The following is a 20,467-nucleotide window of genomic DNA, read 5'->3' as shown; positions in this document are numbered from 1 at the left end:
TGCAGATGGCAAATGGGCAGCAGACCTCACCAGCTGACTTTGCCTCATTCTCCATCCTATCCATTTTGTGGAGAATGCAGCACACACCACAATTCCTACATTTTGTCAGAAATAAAATCCAGTCGAGAACCAAACTGAATACATAAATTATAGGGAAAACTAAAGATGGATGAAAGAGCAAAGGGTTAAATTAAGCTTATTGCAAAAATTGAACTGCATTAAGGTAAAATCTAAAGAGCATGTGATTTAATTGGCACAAAGCACAAAAGCAAGGAAGTCATCCTCTGTGTAAATCTCTGGTTAACCCTCAGTATTGGAATACTATCTCCAATTCTGGGCACTACACTTTAAGAAAGATATCTGGGCATTGGAGATGGAGTCAAGGATATTTACAAAATGGCACCAAATTTTTTTTTTTTTAATTTAGTGGAGAAATTAAGGAATTTGTGGCTGTTCTCCTTAATGCTAAGTAGGTCAACATTAGATGCATTCAAAGCAGCTCAGTAAACATCATGCAGTCCCACTAACCTGATTTCAGCTCAATGGCTTTCCAGAGAGGCATGAGATAACATACGAGAATATTTAGTGTAACATCATGTGGTATCTGCCGAGATGTATCTCACACTGCCTTGTGTGACCTCCGAAAGACTCAACCTATGTAGTATCTCCCTCGTGATGTAAAACTTGTGACTAAAATAGCTTCTGGTGCCACTTTCTTTTAAACAGCCAATTTAATTCTAAGAAGCATTGCTTTAAAAGTTCAGAGGGAGCAGTCGAGGGCTTCTTTTCTGACGGGAGGTCTGTAATCAGTGTCGTACCAAGGGATCAGTGCTAGGACCACTGTTATTTGTCATATATATAAATGATTGAGATGAGAAAGTAAGTGGACTCATCAGTAAGTTTGCTGACAACCCAAAAATCGGTGGTGAAATGGATAATGAAGAAGGCTGTGAGAGGATATCGGGAGACATAGATCAATTGGAAAGCTGGGTGGAACCATGGCAGAGGGGGTTTAATCTGGACAAGTGAGGTGATGCACTCTGGAAGGTCAAATGCAAGAGGAAAGTGTATCGTAAATGACAGACACTTAGAGAGGCATTAATGAACAGAGGGATCTTGAGGTGCAAGAATGTGCCTGAATGTGACAAGCCAAGTGGATAGGGTGATTAAAGAGGCATCTATATACTTGTCTTCATAGGCCGCGGCACTGAGTTTAAAAGTTTGGTTGTCAGTTGTAGCTCACAAAAAATTGTCAGGCCGCACTTGCTCGTCATGCTACATGAGGGAATGTGGTAGCATTAGAAAGAGTGAAAAAGAGACTCATCAGTATATTTCTTGGAATGGAGGGCTCTACCTTTATGGAGAGATTTAATAGGTTTTTCTCACTAGAACATAGGAGGCTGAGATGTGAACTTATAGAAATTTACAGTATAAAGTTACAGTGTAAAGTGAAGAACACAGATAAAGTCGATAGTCAGAATCTTTATCTGGCTAGACTAAGTGGGGGAGACTAAAAACTAGAGGGAATAGGTTTAAGCTGAGATGGAAGAAACTAAAGGAGATCTGCAGGGCAAGTTTTTCATGCAGATGTTGATGGTTATATAGAATGAGCTGCCAGAGGAGCTGCTGGAAGCAAGTACAATTACAACATTTAATAGATTGTTGGACAGGTACTTGGATAGGAAAGGAATAGAGGAATATTGGCCTCATGTAGCAGATGGGATGAGTGTAAATACATATCATGGTAGGCATGGACATTTGGCCAAAGGGCCTGTTTGCGTGCTGTACAAATCTATGACTCTAATTCTGAATGTGAATCTAGGTTTAAATCAGAATGACACTAGCTTTTAAAGGCCTCCAATCTGAGGATAAGTCACATTGACTTGCCTTGTCCTGTTGGCTTGAGTTAAAATTGGAAAGGATTGTGCAGATTGGGACTAGAAAGTATTAGGTAGAAGATGATGTTTTTACTTAAGATGATTATCAAAACTGGACTCTTACAAATTGCATGTTATCAATAAATAAGTAAGTCAGGGAAATTTCATTGCTCATAAAGTGTTGAGAATGCAGATTTCCCCAGTATAGGAAGTGACTGGGATGAACAGCATACGGAAAGCAGGATAGACATGAGTGATTAAGGAATAGCAGGGACTTCTGACTGAGTTAGATAACGATGGACGAAGTCCAACATAATACACAACCAGTGAGGCTGAATACCATAGGCTGTGACCTATATGTCCTCCATTAATCCTGTATCGGTTGGGCATTGTTGCCTCTATAGGTCTGGAATATGAGAGCAGGACATGTGCTGACTAAAAGATGTAGGAAGAGACTGTACGTAATCAAGTCAAGTCAAGTTTATTTGTCACATACATATACAAGATGTGCAGTGAAACGAAAGTGCCAATGCCTGCGGATTGTGCTAAACTACAAAACAGAATAGAGAAAAAAAAAATTTTAACACAAAAAAAAATTAATACAGTAAATTAAATTAGTCCCTGGTGATATGAGAGTTAACAGTCCTGATGGCCTGTGGGAAGAAACTCCGTCTCATCCTCTCTGTTTTCACAGCGTGACAGCGGAGGCGTTTGCCTGACCGTAGCAGCTGGAACAGTCCGTTGCTGGGGTGGTAGGGGTCCCCCATAATGTTGCTGGCTCTGGATCTGCATCTCCTGATGTATAGGTCCTGCAGGGGGGCGAGTGTAGTTCCCATAGTGCGTTCAGCCGAACGCACTACTCTCCGCAGAGCCTTCCTGTCCTGGGCAGAGCTGTTCCCAAACCAGATTGTGATGTTCCCGGACAAGATGCTTTCTACAGCCCCAGAGTAGAAGCACTGAAGGATCCTCAGAGAGACTCTAAATTTCCTCAACTGTCTGAGGTGGTAAAGGCGCTGCCTTGCCTTACCAGTACGGCAATGTGTGTTGTCCATGTCAGATCCTCTGTGATGTGGACTCCCAGGTATTTAAAGCTGCTCACCCTCTCCACAGTAATCCCATTTAACTCCAGTGGCGTGTACGTCCTCGGATGTTGAGCCCTTCTAAAGTCTACAATCAGCTCCTTAGTTTTTGTGACATTCAAGAGGAGGCTGTTGTCCTGACACCAGAGTGCCAGATCAGCCACCTCCTCCCGGTAGGCCTTCTCATCGTTATTGGAGATCAGGTCCACCACCACAGTGTCGTCAGCAAACTTGATGATGGAGTTGGAGCTGAACCTGGCCACACAGTCATGTGTGTACAGGGAGTACAGTAGGGGGCTAAGGACACAACCCTGGGGGGATCCTGTGATGACTTAGATGAAGGGATTAAAAGTACCATTAGCAAATTTGCAGATGATACTAAGCTGGGGGGTAATGTGAATTGTGAGGAAGATGCAATAAGGCTGCAGGGTGACTTGGACAGGTTGTGTGAGTGGGCGGATACATGGCAGATGCAGTTTAATGTAGATAAGTGTGAGGTTATTCACTTTGGAAGTAAGAATAGAAAGGCAGATTATTATCTGAATGGTGTCAAGTTAGGAAGAGGGGATGTTCAACGAGATCTGGGTGTCCTACTGCATCAGTCACTGAAAGGAAGCATGCAGGTACAGCAGGCAGTGAAGAAAGCCAATGGAATGTTGGCCTTCATAACAAGAGGAATTGAGTATAGGAGCAAAGAGGTCCTTCTACAGTTGTACCGGGCCCTGGTGAGACCGCACCTCGAGTACTGTGTGCAGTTTTGGTCTCCAAATTTGAGGAAGGATATTCTTGCTATTGAGGGCGTGCAGCGTAGGTTCACTAGGTTAATTCCCGGAATGGTGGGACTGTCGTATGTTGAAAGGCTGGAGCAATTAGGCTTGTATACACTGGAATATAGAAGGATGAGGGGGGATCTTATTGAAACATATAAGATAATTAGGGGATTGGACACATTAGAGGCAGGAAACATGTTCCCAATGTTGGGGGAGTCCAGAACAAGGGGCCACAGTTTAAGAATAAGGGGTAGGCCATTTAGAACGGAGATGAGGAAGAACTTTTTCAGTCAGAGAGTGGTGAAGGTGTGGAATTCTCTGCCTCAGAAGGCAGTGGAGTCCAGTTCGTTGGATGCTTTCAAGAGAGAGCTGGATAGAGCTCTTAAAGATAGCGGAGTGAGGGGGTATGGGGAGAAGGCAGGAACGGGGTACTGATTGAGAGTGATCAGCCATGATCGCATTGAATGGAGGTGCTGGCTCGAAGGGCTGAATGGCCTACTCCTGCACCTATTGTCTATTGTCTATTGTCTATCAGGGTGAGGGGGTTAGAAGTATGTCTCCCCATCTTGACCACTTGGGGCCTGGCAGTGAGAAAGTCCAGGACCCAGGCACACAGGGGAGTGTTAAGCCCCAGTTTCAGCAGCTTCTCAGCCAGTCTGGTGGGGACTATTGTGTTGAAAGCTGAACTAAAATCTGTTCAGGACAACTGCTGCACGGTTCAGTATTCACAGCAGCAAAAGTTCTCCCTTTCAAAGTTTCCCTTTGTAAACAATTTTAAAACAAAAGCTTTAAGGATTTATTAAGACCGTGATAGTACATTTTTATAAAACATTTTTTTTAGCAGTAACACTAATTCTTTAAGTTTTTTTATTCCTGACTTGAAATGTTGAGTCAAATATCTTGATGCATTCACAAACCTAACAAGTCAATCTGAAATGTTCTGCCCTCAGGCAGAACTGGAAGCAATGTCTCAAAGTGTACTCTTGTGCCACTTCGTGTGCCAAAATGAGCTAAATTGGGAATAGGAGCTGGAGTATGCCATTTGTTCCCCGTGCCTGCTCCACCATCCAGTAAGATCATGGCTGATCATTTATTGAACTCCACTTTTCTTCATGAACCTTGTATCCTTTGATATTTAAAAGTCTATCAATCTCTGCATTGAATATACTCAGCAACTGAACTCCAGAACTCTTTTAGATATGAAACTCCAAAGATTCCCTATCCTCTGAGTAAGGAACTTCTTATTTGCTCTCCTGAGCTGCCAACGCCTTACCTTGAGACTTGACCCCTGACTCTACACACCTCTGTCTGGGAAAACATCAAACTGACAAATACCCTGCCAAACACCTTGTGTATGGATCTGTGTCCATTTCAATGAAATCTGCTCTCTTTCTTCCAAACCCAAGCTGTATAGTCCTAGTCTGCTTAATGTTTCCTCGTTCAACAAATCAGCTATCCCAGCAGTGTTTCTGGTGAAGCTTTCACCTCTCTTAAATATTAGTTCTCAAATATCACCTCTCTAAAATATCTAATAAAGCTTTTACTCCTCTCTCAAATATTATGCTTCCTTAGAAAGGGTACATAATGTTCTACTTGCAGTCTCTCGAGGGCTCTATATTATTGCAACATGATGTCTTTAGGTCATCCTATAGTAAAGGCTGACCTACTCTTTGCCTTCCTAATTGCTTGCTGAACCTAACTTTAAGTTTCATTGTACAAGGTCAACCAGGTCGCTCTGAACACTAATTCTTTCACGACCCCCAAAATTTATACAATACTCGCCTTTCTAATTTTTCTACTACAGTGGTCAGTCTGGGATTGTTTCTCATTTCAACTACTTTGTCTTCGCCTGTTTGTTATCTGTATATATCTCCCCGAAGGCTCTCTGCATTCTCCTCACAGCCTTAACTGCCACTGAGCTATGTATCACCACAATCCTGGATATGTTACACTTGATTTCACTAAACCAAGTAATTTACACAAATTGTCACAATCTGGGGCATTAACACTGATCCCTGTGGCTCCCGGTGGAATTATAAAAGATACATACCACCACACAAAGAGTTTAAATCATTAAAAAATTCAGAGTGCCTTCTTCTGAACGTATGTGTGTGTGTGTGTTTATTTGAGTTGTGGCGGTGTGGGGTGGGGGGGGGGGGGGGTCCACTAAAACTAAAGAGCCCATTTACCATTTACCTGCTTCCGAATCATCAAGAGATTGTGGGCCAAGTCTATCCAGGATATCAAGCACATAATCAAAATGCTAACAAATCCAATAGGTAGCATATATGTCTGTGTGGAGTTTGCACATGGCTTTCCTCCCACATCCCAAAGACATGCAGTTTATAGGTTAATTGGCCTCTGTAACCTGTCCCTTGTGTGTAGGAAGTGGGAAAGAGGGATAACATAAAACTAATATGATTGGGTGATCAATACTCAGTGTGGTCTTGGTGGGCTGAAAGGCCTGTTGCCTAAACTATTCCAGGTATGGCCTCACCCACACCCTGCACAGCTGCAAGTCCCTATTCCCAAACTCCAACCTCTTCACAATAAAGGCCAACATACCATTTATCTTCTTAGCCACTTGTTGGACCTGCCTATGTACTTTTGTGATTCATAAACTTTTAGACCCACTGATCTACACTTAGCTACAATTGTCCCATCCATTTAGCTATTAATCCACCTTTTGATTCCTCTTACAAAAGTGCATGTTCCCCACATTAAACTCCATTTGCCACGTTCGTTTTTGCCCTATTGCTCAATCTATCCATATCCCTTTGCAGAATGACAATGTCATCACAACATTCCTTTCCACTATTTTTGTGCCATCAGCAGACTCAGAAATGTTTCCTTCTCGTTCCCTTCTCTAGGTTATTAATATAATCAGTAAAGAACTGAGTGCCTAGAACCAATCCCTGAGGTAACCCATGGTTACATCCCTCCAATCTGTGGCAATCCCAGCCTTTAACTGGCCCTTGTAGCCACAGCTGATTGATCCAGTTGAGCTTTTAGAGAATGGCAACTGTCGACCAGCTTCCTCTCCTCATCCCTGGAAGTTCATAATTAAGGGAATTGGTTGTGGAGTGCTTGGCAAGGCCTGAGAGGTTTGCATTCAATACATGCGATACAATACATGTTTTTATGTTTAATCTTTTGTAGTTGTTAAGGGATTACCTACATTTTTTTCTCAAATTATTCTTTTATTTTTTCTGGTACCATTCCGAGTAAAGTATTGTTGCTCTGGAATTAATTGGAGTGTTTTTTCTATCTTTGGGTAATCCTATTTCATTCGTCTGGAAGGTGAAAGTCCTGAAAAACAAGTGTTCTTCCATTTTAACTGCACACTATCTTTTCTTTCTGATGAACATGGTCCACTTTTTCTCATGTCCTGAATCCTAATATTTCTGCTTCTTCATAGAATCATGGCATTGTTATGGCACATTCTCCTCAGTCCCATTTCCTCAATTTTACCGCATTACCTTGCAAACAATTTACGCTCTGATACTGACAAACTCCTCTTTTTGAAAGGCTTGATTGATTCTGTCTCCATTGCCCCTACAGGCAATGAATTTCACATCATCTCTGCTCTTTTCTTCCCTTTCAGTTCACTAGGTTTGCATGTAATGAATCGGAAGATTCTTTAAATTTAAGACCATATCTTCTGTTTTATTTGAATTGAAGGGAAAGCTCAAGGATGATTGAAGCATTAAGGAGATTGCCTTGGCTGGAATAATTGGTTGTAAATTCTGGCAAGGCATGTGGTAATTACACCTAATAATAGTAATTGTGTTTAGCCAGGCATGGGTGTGTCTGTGAGGCAATATTCTTGTTGAAGAAGACTGGATGGAGGGAAATGTCCATGCTGAATGTTCAAATACAAATGTTACAATGGATACCCGATAGGAACTGCTGAGCACTGCGGTTTCTAGGTTTAGTGCCGACATGGTAGAAAATACAGCTGGAGTCAGATTGGAGAAGTGCTCATACAGTACAAATTACTGCCAGGCTCTGAAATGTGTACCAAATGAGAAACACTTTCTAATTCGTTCCTGATGGACCCGACTCTTTCCATTGATGGCAATGCATGTTAATCATCTTTGGTTGATTCTTGAATTGGATTTCTTTGTTAAGCCAAACAAAATGTCATTTCAGTTTAAATAAACATAACTGATGAGGAATAATTGTAAGAGAGAATTAGCACTTTTATCACCCACAAAATGCCCTAAACTGGAAATATATTACCTGCACAGCAGAATCCCACTGAAATTCCACAAGTAATGAGTTAAATCTGTTTTAACGATGTGATAAACACAGGCAGAACATCTCTTCTGCTGTAATTCAAATATTACAGACTCACAGTAAGGTTACAGTGTGGAAAGAGGCAATTCATCTTGTTGAGTTTATATTACCATAATGTAAGAGTAAAATACTGTTTGTTCCATTACCCTGACCTCTCCATAGCCCTGAAAATTCTTTCCTTTCAGATATTTATCTGGTACCTTTTTAATGTCACCTCGAATATGCCTCTGCTTCTTTTCCTGGCAGTACATTCTGGAGCTTAGTCTTTAGATTTTAGATTTTAGAGATACAGTGCAGGGACAGGCTCTTTGGCCCACCGAGTCCGTGCTGATTAGAGATCACCCCATACACTAGTTGGGTCTTTCACACCAGGGACAATTTTTTACCGAAGCCAATTAACCTACAAACCTGCACGTCTTATGAGTGTGTGAGGAAACCGGAGCACCCGGAGAAAACCCATGCAGTCACAGGGAGAACATGCAAACTCCATACAAACGGCATCCATAGTCAGGATCGAACCTGGATTTCTGGAGCTGTAAGGCAGGAACTCTACCGCTGTGTCACTGTGCCACCCCTCAGTCATTTGTTCAGTAAAATCATTTTTCTCATGTTACCTTTGGTCCTTCTGCCATTCATCTCAATCCATGTCCCCTGTTTCTGGAGCTATTCACAAAGCGAATGATTCTCATTAACTATTCTGCCTATACCCTTCTTGATTCTAAATACCCCAGTCATCCCCCTTGTAAGCTCCTCTGTTCCAAGTTGAACAACCCGTTTCTTCAGCCTAACCATGCGATTAAATTCCTTCATTCCTGCAATTATTTTTGTAAATATCTGCATTCTCTCTCAAGTTTTCACATCTTTCCTCAAATATGGCAAGCATTACAGAACGCAATCCAGTTACGTCAAGCCAGCGTTTCTAAATGTTATCACAAATTCCTTGCTCTTGTACATAATGCCTCTATTGATAAAGTTTAGGGTTTATTTTGCTTTTTAACTGCTCTCTCAAAGTGCTTTGAAACTTTTAATGAATGATGCAAATAAATACCCAGATTTCCTTGTTTTTTTCATTCCTTTTAACATAATACCATTTGCTTTATGTTCTCTACATTCTTCTTACTTCTTCTTCTTTCGTGTCCATCATCCATGTTTCAAATGTTGACATCGCTGTCATCGTCCGTCCTGAAAAGGGCGCAAGCTTCCGGAGACAATCAGTGGGAGCCATCACTTGTTGCAATAGATGATGGTGGTAGCAGAATTAGCTCAGGACACTTCCAGTTTCCAGCCCCACGACGTGGACACCTGCTATGGGGCCATTCTTCTTACTAAAATGCAACACACTTAATTTCTCAACATTGAATTTCATTTGCCTCCCCTTCCACCAGCCACTCTAAATTTCCATCAAATCTATTATCATCTTCAACAATTAACTGTGGCTAAATCTGGATATTAAGCCATGCACATCCAAATTCAAATCATTAACATATATTAAGGAAAGCATTTGTCCTTGTGTCAACCTCTGGGGGGGACTCCATTAAACATTTCCTTCCATTCTGAGAACATTTTCAAATACTATTCATTTCCTGTTATTTAGCTCATTTTTATGCATGGTATTTCCATATGCTACAATCTTGATGACAAGCCTATTATGTGGGCATTTTATCAAATGTTTTTAGGAAGACTATAATACCATATCAACTGAATGTCCCTCATCAATTTCTTGATTACTTTGTCAAAGATTTCTATTTCTTTAGTTAGATATGATTTTCCTTTAGCAATTCCACACAGGCTTTCTCTAATCAATGCATGCTTATAGAATAGAATAGAATATAGTTTATTTGTCATTCCACTCCTTACAGATTATGCAACAAATGGGGCGAAACAGAGTGCCTCCGGGGGCCATAGTGCAATACAAATGCAAAACATATAGACAGGTGATGTCAGTGTAGTACAATACGATACAATACAATTAGACAGTGCAATACAATACAATACATATAGACTTTAGCTTTTACCATTTACATGCTTTGTGTAAATGGTAAAGGGGATTAAAGCATGTAAATGGTAAAAGCTAAAGCATTTAACCTAGAGTTTAAAGCATGTAAACGGTTATCTAAGTGAGTGCTAATTGTACCCTGATTATTGTTCCTGGATCCTCCTCCACTTTAACTGAGGTTACAATTGACAGGCCTGTAGTTCCTGAACTCATGTCTATACCTTTTTTGAACAAAGGCATACCTTTGGCAATTTTGCAGTCCTCTGGTACTACCCAGAATCTACAGATGTTCATAAGATTTTGAGTGGACCTCTCACAATTTCTTCCCTTACTCCCCTCATAGTAAGGGGAGTCTACATGTGGTCCACTTAACATACATGCCATCCGGACCAGGTGATTTAACTTTAAAGATACAGTATGGAAACAGGCCCTTCGACCCACCAAGTCCGCGCCGACCAGCGATCACCCCGTGGATTATTTGCGTTAAATGAAGCCTGCCTTTCTGATATTTCTGTCAGATTGAGCCCATGCACTGTTTTCATATAATGGGACTCCAGCAGTAAGACTGATATATCGGATTCATTTAATACGTCAGCCATCCTCTCAGCCTCCAAGGGTAGATTTCCTTTTTGTTCTCTAATACGTTCCACCTTTTTGCTTACAACCACTGCACTGTTTACATTCCTATATAGTATTATTTAATTTACATTTATGTTTGCAGCAAGTATTTTCTCCTGCCCTCGCTAGAGGTTCCTCATTGAAGCAGCCCCTCTGGACCTGGCTCATTTCCGGCAATCAGGTTGACCAATGCCTTCCTTGTCGAGTCAGAAGTATACCAATCAAGACAGTTCCCTGGAACAGATTTCAGGACCTCCACCAGCCACTGTTGCTCCCCCACTGACTTTACCCTTATGTTATTGCTATCCCAATCTAACTTTAGATAGTAGTTTATCACCGTTGCATGGCTGTTACTCTTCTCTGTAATTTCCTTGCAAATTTTTTCTCTATCCTTCCTATTAGTTGGTTGTCTACAGGTTTAGAATAATCATATATCTTATCTTAAACAGATGGATGCTCTTTTTTTTAAACATCTCTGCTAATGCTACATCACAATCTTATGTGGTTAAATCCCCTTGCTTCCCACCAACCTTGTGTTTTTATACATACATTGTAAACTTGTCTGAGAGCTTCTTATACTGTCTTAGTCTGGCCCTGTTTAGAGAACTTTTGCTTCTTTTGATGCATTTTATCCCTCTCAGTCTCTGGCTAGCAAGGAATTGCTGTCAAAGAGGAAACCCTTTAAATCGCTTCTTATTATTGATGTCAACACACAAACTTTTTGTTCTTTTGTGAGTGTTATCAAAGTCTGATTGCACACTATATCAGCAGAGGAGCAAAAAACAGTACGGACCTATTAGGTGTATGTAAAACGTCACCTTAGAGTGGTTGACTTCCCCAAGTGGCACAATTTCATCTGGAAATAATTGCTAATTGTAATTACCTTGGTAAAATGTTTTTTTTGCTGTAACATGGCCATGAAAACCTTGTGCAAATGAACCAATGTTCATGCCTATTGTCCTCTTTGGGACAGTAGATTGAGGTTCCATTTGCTCTCAGTCTAATGCAAAGGTTTGAAGAAATGCAGGCAAATTACCCCTTGAAGTCCCAGCAATATTTATCCCTTAACACATGTCATCAAAAACAGTTATCTGGTAATTTTTCATGTTGCTCCTTGCATACAAACTAACAGCTGCTATACATTCTACATTATAGCATTGGTTGTATTACAGCAATACTTGTTGGCTAAGTAAAATTATTTTGGGATAATGTGAAACATGCTACAAAATGCAATAGTTTATTTTAGATTTGTGTGCTATATTTTATAAATGGCCAGTGATATGTGGGCTGTGTTGGATGTGGTGAGCAGATACCTAACGCATCAAACACTGGAGGGCTGATGACCACCCCCCCCCCCCCCCTCCCCCTCCCCCGCCCAATTTGTAAGCAGGAGCAATGTTGTTGCATATTTCAGGGAGGAATATGTTAGGGTTTGTAGGTGGAAGGCTTTGGACTGGTGCTTTTGGATATATTATCTGGAATTCCTGTGTTCCTGTTGTTTGGACCTTTTTAAACACGGTTTGTAGAAGGACCGGAAACCTGCGGAGACTGGTGGATATGGATTGGTGCAGTCCACCTGACCAGCTCCCAGTTAAATTTAGAAACCTTCCTGCTGGTCACTTACTGCTGGGCAGGACAAGGGGTTCTTGTGTAGCTGGTTTAATGGTCTGTTGTGCCACCGACACTCTCTGGCACTATGAATAAGTATATGAATATGAATATGAATATGAATAAGTAAATCAACACTCAATTTACAATTAATCTGAAAATTAGAGTCAGGCTATTCAAGAATGAAATTAGAAAGGCTTTTCTTTTATATCATCGATGGTGAAACTCTCTCCCTCAAAAGCCATTGGATGCAGGGGAAATTCAATCTTTTAAGGCTGGATTTTGTTATATAAATCAGGTGCATGCCTGTTAAGGAAACTGTTGCTACTATATTAAGAGACAGTATCACATGATTATATCTTGTTACATTGCATGCACCATGCTTGCAGTCCTTTTAAAGACCTATTACCGCAAGTTAAAATTGTATTTACTTGATATTTTCAGACAAAGTGAATTTGTGTAAAAACTTATCTGAAACAGATCTGCCTATTATGACAAACCTGCAATAGCCCCATTGGCACCAAGTACTGAGTCTATGGAAATTCCCAGCTCTTCGGGTAACCTTATAACTTTGAAAAAGATAAAAGAAAGAACCATTCCCTAAATCTAAAATGTTAGCTCATGCTAAAGGAAGCTCAAAACATGATGGGGAAAACAGCACAAATGGAATATTTTGGAGAAATAGAATGATGATCATTTGCTATATACTTGGAACGTGTAGACATGTTTTTCAAGACAAACCCCATTGTAGAGACAATGGGCATCAATGTTAAACAACAATGTGTTTCACCAGTGGCAAAAATCCATGTTGTTTGTAGAGCTGGGTTCCATCACTCAAGCAATACAGCCAGTTGGCATCATGGAGTGCCTTAGATGACCCATTTGATGAGTTTATTAAGAAGCTGAAGGTACATTTAGACCTAACACCATCTGAAATATTTCAGAGTAACAACTTTGGTGCTCCTAACCAGAAGCCAGAAAAAAACAGTTGGAGATTATGTTGTCAGTGTGAGGGACTTAGCAAGACGGCACGGTAGCGGCACGGCGCGGTAGCGCAGCGGTAGAGTTGCTGCTTTACAGCGACTGCAGCGCCGGAGACTCAGGTTCGATCCTGACTATGGGTGCTGCACTGTAAGGAGTTTGTACGTTCTCCCCGTGACCTGCGTGGGTTTTCTCCGAGATCTTCGGTTTCCTCCCACACTCCAAAGACGTACAGGTATGTAGGTTAATTGGCTGGGTAAATGTAAAAATTGTCCCTAGTGGGTGTAGGATAGTGTTAATGTGCGGGGATCGCTGGGCAGCACGGACTTGGAGGGCCGAAAAGGCCTGTTTCCGGCTGTATATATATGATATGATATGATATGATAAGACAGTATAACTTTGGTCTGTTCTTGGGCCGAGGATTGATGGACAGAGCAGTGTGTGGTTAAGTGACAAGAGAATACTGTTCAAGTCATTTATGAGCAATACCTTGTTTTTGAGAAGGCAATGGAAGGAGCAATGAGAAACATGAAGGAATTTTGGTCCACTCAAGGTAGAGATATTGTGCAAATCTACATGGATGGTAATTTTAGTGGCAGCTGTAACCTCTCCATCAAGGTCTCATTGGTAAATTTTGGTGGGAAATTGGCAGACTACGGGAATCCAAAATGGGTCATATGATGTCATGGAAACTAGCCAACTTCCACCTGCCAGTTGAAAGGCACAAACTGTGATAATAAATTTGGTTACGTGGCATGATGGATGTGCTCTCTCACATGGACCTTGGGGGAAGAAATAAAAAATTAGACATCTGCCGCAAATTTGTTGAAAAGTATGGAAGACAGCTAAGGAAGAGAATTATCAGGAAGCCTGTCTACTGTTCACATCCAGAGAGTTTGTTTAAATACAACAAAATTCACAATGATACTGATGGTTCCATAGAGTCATAGGGAGATGCACCACCAAAAGTGGCTTTTGACCCACCAAGTCTGCACTGACCACCAAGCACCCCTTTACACAAATACTAACCCTACCCATTTTATTCTCCCAAATTGCCATCAACTTCCCCTCCACAAAATTCTATTGCTCACCGACCAGCAGCAATTTACCTGCCTCTCTTTGGGAGGTGTGAGGATTCCAAAAGCTCCCAGAGAAAACCCACACAGTTACAAGAAGAATGTGCAAACCCCACAATAACAGAACTCAAGGTCAGGATGGAACTTGGGTCACTGGAGCAGTGACATAGCCGCTCGACTCTGCTGTCTCTGTAACATTGAATATAATGTCCACACTGATTGCAACATGATAAAAGGCTGCAACAAGTTCACACTTATCAGTAAAATAAAGGGGTAGGACATCGTAGTGGGTTTGGTACTGGAGAAGACCATTCAGCAATAGTGTGAGATATCTATGGACGTTCCCATGCCAATGAAGAATAGAGTAATCAGGCACATGGTCTGGAGAAGTAATGTGAACACTGAGGAAGATGTTGTGTATGGTGGTCAAAGGTATTTGGGAAATAGTTGTTGATAATTTTAGCAGATCAGAAGTTGGGTTGCAGATGCTCACCAATCTACAAACCACCCATGAGTTTGGGCAGAAGACAGTGACATTGATGATGTACAGGAAGACTTTCACCTGAATGCTCCCATTGCCTGGCATCATCATTCCTGCATCCTTCCTGATGGTTTCAGCAATAGGATTGATAGGGCATGCACACCATATAAAGGAAAGCTTTACCTGACTGCAGATTTGATGGGGAAGCATCCTATTTCCAACCATTAGTTTGGACCTTGGACCAGTATTGTATATTTGCTATTTAATCTCTATGAAATGTGGAACAGATACTGACAGATCACCTTCACTGAGATTGTGGCTTTGTTGTTGATCTTGCACAGTTAGATGGATGAAGAAAGTGGCAGATGGTCTTGTACCAGTGGATGCTGTGACAGCTCATATTAGTGGGACCAGAGACAGGCCAGTGACCAAGTACAGCAATCTAACAGCATTGACACATCTGGCCAGTGACCAAGTACAGCAATCTAACAGCATCGACACATCTGGCCTGTGACCAAGTACAGCAATCTAACAGCATTGACACATCTGGCCTGTGACCAAGTACAGCAATCTAACAGCATCGACACATCTGGCCAGTGACCAAGTACAGCAATCTAACAGCATCGACACATCTGGCCAGTGACCAAGTACAGCAATCTAACAGCATCGACACATCTGGCCAGTGATCAAGTACAGCAATCTAACAGCATCGACACATCTGGCCAGTGACCAAGTACAGCAATCTAACAGCATCGACACATCTGGCCAGTGACCAAGTACAGCAATCTAACAGCATCGACACATCTGGCCTGTGACCAAGTACAGCAATCTAACAGCATCGACACATCTGGCCAGTGACCAAGTACAGCAATCTAACAGCATCGACACATCTGGCCAGTGACCAAGTACAGCAATCTAACAGCATCGACACATCTGGCCTGTGACCAAGTACAGTAATCTAACAGCATCGACACATCTGGCCAGTGACCAAGTACAGCAATCTAACAGCATCGACACATCTGGCCTGTGACCAAGTACAGTAATCTAACAGCATCGACACATCTGGCCTGTGACCAAGTACAGCAATCTAACAGCATCGACACATCTGGCCTGACCAAGTACAGTAATCTAACAGCATCGACACATCTGTCCTGTGACCAAGTACAGTAATCTAACAGCATCGACACATCTGGCCTGTGACCAAGTACAGTAATCTAACAGCATCGACACATCTGGCCATGGACAGTGAGATGTTAGACACTCATTCTCATGACAGGGATGAATATAATTTACGAAAGTAAAACCTTGACATTGCGACCAGCAATCTAAATCATCACTCGAATTGTATTTACACATTCTTGAAGGAACAGGAGAAGATGGAGTTAAAAGAAAAGAAAATAACATTTGAAAACTGGGGAGAAGTTTGATGTTATACAATGTCTCAAGGTGAAAATAAATATCCGAGTCATCACTGAATTCCCCACTATCAGTACCCTGAGAGTTGTCATTGACCAGAAATTGAACTGGAGTAGCTCTATACACACTGCAGTTACAAGAGCAGGTCAGAGACTAGGAATCCTGCAGTGAGTAACTCACCTGACTTCCCAAAGCCTGTCCACCATCCACAAAAGTCAAGTCAGGACTGTGATGGAATACTCTACACCTGCCTGGATGAGTGCAGGTTCACCAATACTCAAGAAACTCAGCAGGTCACATTAAATCGCTTAGTAGATACTCCATCCACGACCAATCATTCACTCTTCCATCGATGAACACTGGCAGCAGTTTGTACTATCTATAAGATGCACTGCAGCAACTAACCTAGACTCCTTAGATACACCTTGCATACTCGTGATCAATACCAGCTTGAAGGGCAGGGGCAGCAAAGGCAGGGGAACATCATTACAAGGATGCTACACACCGTCCCGAACTGGAATTATATCATCGTTCCTTCACCATCACTGGGTCAAAATTCTGGGACTCCCTCCCTAGCAATATAATGGTATACCCACATGTCAGGAACTGCAGAGGTTCAAGAAGGCAGCTCACCACATCTCCCCATGGGCAATTAGGAATGGGCAAGCAAATGCTGGCATAGCCTTTGAAGCACACATCTCTTGAATAAAACAAAGTATGGTCAATTCTACTTCATAGTAATTACTGAAGAAGCAAATGTGAAGTTGGATAGTAGAACAGTATCCGTGGGGGTCAGACACAAAGTGGTTGTCAGGATTGGGTGAAGAAGCTAAGCAGAATTGTCTGCTTGCTGGAAAACGAAACATAGAAACATAGAAAATAGGTGCAGGAGTAGGCCATTCGGCCCTTCGAGCCTGCACCGCCATTCAATATGATCAGATTAGGAGCCCAAAACTGCACACAATACTCCAGGTGCGGTCTCACCAAGGCCCTGTACAACTGCAGTAGAACCTCCCTGCTCCTAAACTCAAATCCTCTTGCTATGAATGCCAACATACCATTCGCTTTCTTCACTGCCTGCTGCACCTGCACGCTTACTTTCAATAACTGGTGCACCATGACACCCAGGTCACGTTGCATCTCCCCTTCTCCTAATCGTTCACCATTCAGGTAATACTCTGCTTTCCTGTTCTTGCCGCCAAAGTGGATAACCTCACATTTATCCACATTATATTGCATCTGCCATGCATTTGCCCACTCACCTAATCTATCCAAGTCACTCTGCAGCCTCCTAGCATCCTCCTCGCAGCTAACACTGCCACCCAGCTTCGTGTCATCCGCAAACTTAGAGATGTTGCATTCAATTCCCTCGTCCAAATCATTAATATACACTGTAAAAACCTTGGTCCCAGCACTGAGCCTTGCAGTACCCCACTAGTCACTGCCTGCCATTCCGAAAAGGACCCGTTTATTCCGACTCTTTGCTTCCTGTCCGCCAACCAATTTTCTATCCACCTCAACACTGAACCCTCAATACCGTGTGCTTTAAGTTTGTACACCAATCTCCTATGTGGGATCTTGTCGAAGGCCTTCTGAAAGTCCAGATATAACACATCGACTGGTTCTCCCTTATCCACTCTACTAGTTACATCCTCGAAAAATTCTATAAGATTCATCAGACATGATTTGCCTTTTGTAAATCCATGCTGACTCTGTCCGATGATTTCACCACTTTCCAAATGTGATGCTATCACATCTTTAATAACTGACTCTAGCATTTTCCCCACTACCGATGTTAGGCTAACTGGTCTATAATTCCCCGTTTTCTCTCTCCCTCCCTTTTTAAAAAGTGGGGTTACATTAGCCACCCTCCAGTCCTCAGGAACTACTCCAGAATCTAAGGAGTTTTGAAAAATTATCACTAATGCATCCACTATTTCTGAGGCTACTTCCTTAAGCACTCTGGGATGCAGCCTATCTGGCCCTGGGGATTTATCTGCCTTTAATCCATTTAATTTACCTAACACCACTTCCCGACTAACCTGGATTTCCCTCAGTTCCTCCATCTCATTAGACCCCCGGTCCCCCGCTATTTCCGGCAGATGGTTTATGTCTTCCTTAGTGAAGACAGAACCAAAGTATTTGTTCAATTGGTCTGCCATCTCCTTGTTCCCTATGATCAATTGAAACAATTTAGAGAAAAGAGCAGAGTGAAATATGTTAAAATTGATCGATGTTAAAAGGCATTTGTGATTTACAAGGCACTTTTTCTGAATAGTCACCTCGTACCAAACAGTGCCAATCAATGAAAGGAGTATGAAGCACTGGATACGCTGGACTGGATCGATTACCAGTTTTAATTTTAAGCAGTGAAGCTACCAGGATTGAATCAAAGCAGTCTCTGTCTGAGAAAGGAAAAGTAATTGAGAATTTGCAGGGCAGAGTTTCAGTGAGTGATCATGCATTGCGGAAATCATAGACTGCAGGACTGATAAACGAAGGTCCTTGGACGGGGGAAAGCTTTGCTTCAGAAATGTTCAGGCAGAATATAGCAAGTCATCCTTTGGAGGCAGAAATGATACAAAATACAAGTAACTGATATTCAGGAAATGTTGAAACTCTCAACACAGTCAAGAAAAGACACTGTAGATTGGAAGTTCCCAGCATTGGGATGGAGTACAGGTCATGCTGCAGAGCTGGATGTAGACGAGTGAAATCACAAATGCTCAACAGGTTAGGCAGCCCCCGTGGGGAGTGAAATAAAGGTAACATTTCAGACCAATAAGCCTTCTTCAAATGGGTATTACCAATACATATTTTATTTCAGATTTCCAATGCATGCTATTGTTTTAGTTAAATTGATTCAGTTGATAAAGTCCTGTAGTAATGGAGAAACATAGAAACGTAGAAAATAGGTGCAGCAGGAGGCCATTCGGCCCTTCGAGCCAGCCCCGCCATTCATTGTGATCATGGCTGATCATCCACAATAGAAGGACCTGCTCAAGGGAACTAAAGGAGAGAAGTAGCAGAGAAGTACAAAAGGAATGCAGAGCATTGCTGGTCAAAATAACTTTGATTGACCTGTGCAAAATCTTCAAGACATTAGAATTCCTGTCTCTCAATTTAGCATAAGATGTCAAGGTGTTTATGTTTGTTAATTTTGAAAATAAAATAGCTGCAGAATCTGTGAAGAAATCATTCTAACTTACAAACGTTGGTTTGTGGTTTGTGATTATCCATGGTGCAAACAGCAAGGTGAAGGACAAGGAAGCACAGCAAGATTTGAAGATATACAAGTGGGCAGAGTGTTAATGATACATACTCAGTACAATGTGGCTGGAGCATAGCAAGATTGTGCAAGGTCAAAGCAATCCAAAAGAGAAAATCAAAGATGAAAAGGAAGACCGCAAGAAAGAAAATAGAGGCCCGATCTCTGGAAAGATAAATGGAAGCCAGAGCACAATGCAAACCAAGACAGGCACAGAAGATATGGAATACGAAGAGGGCAAAGGAATAAATATTTAGCTCTAGTGAGAGATTGCGCAAATCAAAAAAGAGTTATAAAAGTAGAGAATGCTGGAAATATTCAGCAGTTTAGGCAAAATTTGTGGAAACACTGGGACTCTTCACCAGAACTTGGAGAGAAAAAACAAGTTTGCTTTGGTCAACATCTTATTGAAATATAGCAGGGGACAGTGGAACAAGGCAACCGATGCAATGCCTACCTTTCACCTCTTTGCTTCCAGGGATCTAATCAGTCTTTCCCATTGTGGCCTATTCTACATTGGAGAAAACCAAATGCAGATTTACTGATCACTTTGTGAAGAACCTATGGTCTGTCCAGAGGAATGAGCCTGAACTTCCGAATGCACTTTAATTCTTCATCGTACTCCCACAGGCCTTTCTGTTACGAGGCCCATGCAAGGTGGAGGATCATCACCTCCCTTGCAGCCTCTAGACTCTTCTCAACCTCTCCAACTTCACTTTGCTCACTCTTTCTTTCCATCTGTATCAGAATTGGCCATTTACTGTCTGTCATTATTTTGGCAAAATTTTGGCGTGCTAACCACAGGCAACACATTACACAGCCGAAGAAAATTCATCTGATTTTATTTAATGCCACCCTGTCAGAAGCATTACCTCCTTTACCTTCTCTGCTATCAAAAACGAACCTGTTTTCTCTCTTTCTTAGCTCAAAGATAAGTAACAGAGTATTCTGTTTGGTGTTACCTGCTAAAGGAAGCAGCAACTGCCTGAAAGAGACAT

General features: G+C 41.8%; 1 pseudogene; it reads left to right on the top strand.

The window, feature by feature from the left end:
* LOC144592242 (uncharacterized) overlaps positions 1–15,299 on the top strand; it is a 27,526-nt pseudogene extending 12,227 nt beyond the window's left edge.
* Positions 15,300–20,467: the final 5,168 nt, after the last annotated feature.

The sequence above is a fragment of the Rhinoraja longicauda genome, chromosome 3 (genome assembly GCF_053455715.1).
Source record: "Rhinoraja longicauda isolate Sanriku21f chromosome 3, sRhiLon1.1, whole genome shotgun sequence".
Taxonomy (NCBI): domain Eukaryota; kingdom Metazoa; phylum Chordata; class Chondrichthyes; order Rajiformes; family Arhynchobatidae; genus Rhinoraja; species Rhinoraja longicauda.
This window is presented reverse-complemented; position numbering and strand designations above follow the sequence as displayed.